This window comes from Scylla paramamosain, chromosome 17 (assembly GCF_035594125.1).
Source record: "Scylla paramamosain isolate STU-SP2022 chromosome 17, ASM3559412v1, whole genome shotgun sequence".
NCBI classification, from domain to species: Eukaryota; Metazoa; Arthropoda; class Malacostraca; order Decapoda; family Portunidae; genus Scylla; species Scylla paramamosain.
The window spans coordinates 23,930,272-23,936,853 of record NC_087167.1 but is presented as its reverse complement, the minus strand read 5'-3'; positions in this window follow the sequence as shown (position 1 = coordinate 23,936,853).

Below are 6,582 nucleotides of genomic sequence, written 5' to 3'. Positions count from 1 at the left end.
CCTTCCTATGACTTGAATTCCTTCAAGAGGGAGGTTTCAAGACACTTATTCATCATTTTTTGACCACTGCTTTGACCCCTGTATGGGACTGGCATTTCAGTGGGCATTTTTTTTATTACATTTTTGTTGCCCTTGGCCAGTGTCCTTCCTACATAAAAAAAAAAAAAAATAAATAGTAGTAGTAGTAGCAGTAGTAGTAGTAGTAGTAGTAGTAGTAGTAATGCTATTTTTCATATATTTAGTAATTTTTTTTTTTCATATTATTATTTATATTTATATTTTTTGTTTTGTTTTGACATTCATACGAATGCTATAAAGGTGAAGCATAGAAATTTATTTGATTGATTAATTAATTTATATATCTATTTATTTTGATTTTTTAAATTAATTAATTTATTTATTTTTATTATTATTATTTTTTTTTTTTATGTCTCTATGATAAGCAAAGCATTATAGAATTTATGAAAGCACATATCCTCTAGAGTCTTGCCCTACAAAAGATTCTGTAAAGTAAAAAATAAAGGGAATAAGTGTCAGTGACGTTTGATGAATAGAGGAAGGCGTGGCAGAAATTACCATAAAACGTATATAAATGAAAATTTATCTTCCTCGTATTTTCCAACTTGCGTTTGCTTCTTGAAAATTTAACTGGGTGGGTCATATAGCAGACATATTGTTCTTTCCTCCATTGTAGTTTGTTTCCAGCAAGCCCCCTAAATAAAGTTTCTGTTTTTTTTTTTTTTTTTTTTTTTTTAAAGAAATGAGGAATTACATTCTAACGCTGATCACTGAGCGGAGCGTAGACGAGCTGCTATCCTCAAGGACGTTACCTCTCTCTCTCTCTCTCTCTCTCTCTAAATAAGACTTTAAATAAAAAGAATATATATATATATATATATATATATATATATATATATATATATATATATATATATATATATATATATATATATATATATATATATATATATATATATATATATATATATATATATATATATATATATATATATATATATATATATATTAAAAGACAATGAATATCCTCTGGGGAAGGGGTGACAATCCTTATTTAACCCTTAATTTCAGTTGAATTTTGACAAGTCTACGTTAAAATGTTTCCATTTTTCTGCAGTGATAAAGAAACGTAGAGGGGTAGCTAATATATTTAATTGTTAATTGTATCTTTTTTTCTTTCTTTTTTTCATTTATTCTTTTATTAATTTTTCTTTTCATTGCTTAATTATGCATTATGCCGACACTGCAGGTTACAATTGCAGATATTGCAAGTATTTTTGACACAATACAAGTACATCCAGCTAAACTATTGCTACAGTATAGAGAGAGTATTTCGATTACATACCTTATTCTTCATCTTCTTTTCTTCTTTTTTTTTTTTAATAAATATAATAATAAATAAATAAGTAAATAGGTATTGTCAAATGAAATCGTCGAGATTACGCAGGGGTTTCGGGCAATACTTGGATGGGTGACTACACAAGCCTCATCTGTCTGAAAAAAAATAAATAAATAAAAAAAATAAGAATAAGAATAGGGAGAATGAACGAAAATTTTAAGTAATAAAGATAACAGTAAGAATTATTATAACAAGAATAAGAAAAATTACAATAAAGGAATATAAAAAAAAAGAAAGAAAGCATCCCATGTCTTTCTTCCTAATTGTCATAGAAGGGTGAATTCTTTTGTATATTTTCCAACATTTCCAATACAACGATATGAATGGGGGAAGAAAGAATAAGAATAATAGAAAGAAGGCCTCCCAACACCTAGTTCTCCGGTCTTGGCCAATTAGCTAACGGCGGGATCAGCGCAGTTAAGCAGGGGGTCCGGGAAGAACTTGGATGGGTGACCACAAAAGCCTCATCTCTCTGAGAATAGAAAAAAATAGCAATAAGAATGAGGAGAATGAACGAAAAACGAAAATAATAAAATAACAATAACAACTATAATAAAAAAAAGAAGATTAAGAATAAAAAGAACAAAAATAAGGGAAAAAAGTAATAATATATCTCTCTTGCTAATTGTCGTAGAATTATGAATGAAGGGTTAATTTTAGTGCATATTTTCCAACATTTTCAGCACAACAATGCAACAACAATACAGGAAAGAATAAGAATAAGAGAAATAAGCCCTCCCAACACCTTGTTCTCCGCTCTTGACCAATCAGCTGACGGCGGGATCAGCAAGGTTAAGCAGGGGGTCCGGGCAGAACTTGGATGGGTGACCGCACAAGCCTCATCTCTCTAAAAGTAGGATAAATAAGAATAAGATAAGGAAGAATAATAAAAAAAAATGAAAATAATAAAGATAACAATATTAATTATGACAAGAATAAGAAAAAAATAGAATAAAAAGAATGAAAAAAATAAGAATATCACAACTTTCTTGCTAATTGTCTTAGAATTTTAAATGACATGTCAGTTCTGCTGTATATTTTCCAAGATTTGTTATGAATGAGGGAAGAAAGAATAAGAATAAGAATAAGAATAAGAACAAAATGAATTAGACTAACAATAATGATCACATCTTTCATGCGGTGACTGCGTGGGCGATGAGCCTCACTGGACGTTTCTGACCAATCACAAGGCAGGGTTGGAGTCGTCGGGCCCACCCGATTCATATATAAAGGGATTTTGTGGGAAGCGCGGGCAGACTCAGCTGAGTGTTCGTTGTGAGTTGTTGTTACCACAACTATGGCACGTACCAAGCAAACGGCTCGCAAGTCCACTGGTGGCAAGGCGCCCCGCAAGCAGCTTGCTACAAAGGCAGCTCGCAAGTCTGCTCCAGCCACTGGAGGTGTCAAGAAACCCCACCGTTACAGGCCTGGAACCGTTGCTCTCCGTGAGATCCGCCGTTATCAGAAGAGCACTGAGCTGCTTATCAGGAAACTGCCTTTCCAGCGCCTGGTGCGTGAAATTGCTCAGGATTTCAAGACTGACCTCCGCTTCCAGTCCTCTGCTGTCATGGCTCTCCAGGAAGCTTCCGAGGCTTACCTCGTGGGTCTGTTTGAGGATACCAACCTGTGCGCCATCCATGCCAAGCGCGTGACTATCATGCCAAAGGACATCCAACTGGCTCGTCGCATCCGTGGCGAGCGTGCCTAAGAAGTCATCCACGAATGATCTTCATAACAGCAATATCTAGGCCCTTTTTAGGGCCAAACATCTCTTTCATTAAAGAATTTTCATAGACAATCTGTTTGGTTTTGTGGAAGAAAATATTTATTTTCCATCTTTCAGTATCAGGTATCGACTTTCAACTCAATATCCTTCCCCCCTTTTTTTTTTTTTATATTATTATTATTATTCCCTCTTCCATGGCCATATCTCTTTCACTTGGGAGAATTTTTATCTTTCTTTATCTCTATTTTTTTTTTATCTTTTCTTTATCTCCACAGAATAATAATCACGATAATAATAAGCATAATAATAATAATAATAATAATAATAATAATAATAATAATAATAATAATAATAATGATACAATAATTATTATAATAATAATCATAATAAAAACAACAATATTAATATTATTAATAATGATAATAATAATAATAATAATAATAATAATAATAATAATAATAATAATAAAAATAATAATAATAATAATATTAATAATAATAACAATAATTATAATAATAATGCATTTGTCTATATCGTATCTTTTTTCCTTTTCAAGTGTGGCTCCAATGGAGCCGGGTATTATTTTATACTGGCAGCAGTATACTGGCCGCCTGTTTACTTTGAGGAGGTATACTTGGTAACAGCCTTGGTGCCTTCAGAAACAGCGTGTTTTGCCAGTTCACCAGGCAGAAGAAGACGGACAGCGGTCTGGATTTCCCGGCTGGTGATGGTGGAGCGCTTGTTATAGTGTGCCAGGCGGGATGCCTCGGCAGCGATGCGCTCGAAAATGTCATTCACGAACGAGTTCATGATTGACATGGCCTTGGAGGACACGCCAGTGTCTGGGTGGACTTGCTTGAGCACCTTGTAGATGTAGATGGAGTAGCTCTCCTTCCTCCTGCGCTTCTTCTTCTTGTCGCCCTTGGCAATGGCCTTCTGTGCCTTGCCAGCTTTCTTGGCAGCCTTTCCTGATGCTTTGGGAGGCATAGTGTCGCCGTACTGCTGTGAGAACGAGATTTCAAAGATTTCAAAGATTTATTTAGAAAAGATGGGTTACAAAAAGAGTGGGGGGAGGTGCGCCTGCCTGGCACACGGTAAGAGAAAGAGAGGAAAAATAGAAATACAGTAGAAGATTAAAAGATGCCGGGCGGACCGGCCTGCAGCTGTTAAGATGGTGATTGTCACAGGGCAGTACATGAGAGGTGAACGGGTGGAAACCGGAGTTCCCGGAGGAAAACCACCCATACTGCTGTGAAATAGAGGAGAGTGAGGAGGGTTACAATATAGGTACAAATACATACATATATACATATACACATATGCATATATATACATATACATACATATATACACATATACATACACACATACACACACATACATATACACATAAGAAAGGTTATCCATAGGCAGTACAATTAGTTAAGGGTGGAAACCGTAGTATTTATGTTGTCACATATGGTGGAGAGTGACATATCGCACAAAATCTAGAAGATCTTGCGGCGAGTCTCGTCTTGATAGGTGGTGTCCCGTCGTCCCCTCAAGTGTGTGGGCCCTGGCTCAGCCCCGCTGCCGGGAGCTTCGCACGCTTACCCCGGAGGACGAGTACCCCTTGCTGGGATGAAGGCAGTTATCCCAACAACTCAGGGCGCAGTGGGGAGGGGGGAGGGCACACAGAAGGAACCGCCACTGGTCTGCCGTCGGTGTCACCCGGTGGGGTGACATCAGGCCTGGCAGATCCCGGAAGTGGCTTGGCTCGGTTGAGTCGCTGCTTCGTCACTCGGTGGGAACTACTATCAGCAGTGGAAGGGAGAGGCGCTCGCTCTCTCATCAGTCATCGGCAGCAGCAGGAGGAGAGGGGTAGACATAGTGGCGGCAGATGAACGTGCTGTGGGGAAGGGACACTGAGAGTATCAATGGTACGGATAGAGAAAGGGAGTTCAGAAGGATCAGGGCAGATGGGAATATGGGAGGGGGGTAGGAGGCGGGTGTACAGGAAAGCAGGGACGATGGTAGGGGAGGGGACACAGGAAAGGAACAGAGGAGCTGAAGGTTGGGAGGAGATGGAGATAGGGAATGAAGGCAATAAGCAATAGTGCATAAGGAGATTCACAAAACGGAAAGGAGAGCACACATTCACCTGTATCGGGGCTCTGGTGGCGGGTTTTCGAGCCTGAGGAGGCTCCTGGGAAACCAGGCGTGCTGACGGCGAGGGGCTTCCTCGTGCAGAAGTTGTAGCACCCGGTACTGGTCCCACCCCTCGTCGTCCATCCGCTGCCACACCTTGGCTGCCATCTCGTGGAGGCGGACGTTGAGGGCTGGGAGGGACGCGGCCTCGTGAAGCTCGGCCGAGCTGGTGAAATCATCCCATCTGGTGCCGAGAGCGAACCGTAGAGCGCTGTTCTGGACCCTCTGCAATCTGCTAATGGCTGTTGTGGAGAGAGCGTGCAAGGGAACAGGGGGATATGTAAGGATAGGTAAGATTAAGGCTTTGATAAGGTGGAGCTTCAGACCAGTGGCCAAGTCCCGGAACCGGTACAGCCTTGCGAGGGCTTCCTTCGCTCGCGTCACGCGCTGGGACACGTGCGCGGTGTACCCCTTTGAGCTGACGGCCAGGCCCAAGAGAGAGCCCCTGGGCCTGAAGCCGACGTCATCCCCGTCCACCAGCAGTGGGGCGGGGGTTTTGGTGGCAATGGGTACAACGGTGAACTTGGCCATGTTGGTCTTGATCCTCCACTCCTCCTCAAAGGAGTTGATGCGGGCGATCTCTCTGCTGGTACGGGCGTTCAGCATCATACTGGAGCGGCCTGGATGGAACACAACCTGAGAAACATCATCAGCATAAAGTACATTAACCCCGGCGCCAGAAGCAGGGCGAGTGTGCGTTTTCTCAGTTGAAAAGTGGTATATATATTAGCGTGCCTACTCAGGATCAGGAGTCGCCACCTCAGCGAGCGTCCTGATTGGTCCAGACGCGCTCTGGGCCGATCTGATCTCGCGTATATATAGCCGTTTTTCCCAAAATTCACTACTTGCTCGCAGAGCTACCGACAAGGTTAGAGTACTCGCGCTCCTCATTTATCACCAACAACAACAACTACTACTACTACTACTACTACCACAACATCCATTATCATGTCTGGACGCGGCAAGGGAGGAAAGGTGAAGGGAAAGTCAAAGTCCCGTTCCAGTCGTGCTGGACTCCAGTTCCCGGTCGGCAGGATTCATCGCCTTCTAAGGAAAGGCAACTACGCCGAGCGCGTGGGTGCTGGTGCCCCCGTGTACCTTGCGGCAGTTATGGAGTACCTGGCTGCTGAAGTCCTTGAGCTTGCCGGCAATGCCGCCCGTGACAACAAGAAGACTCGCATCATCCCACGTCACCTGCAGCTGGCCATCCGCAACGACGAGGAACTTAACAAGCTCCTCTCCGGAGTCACCA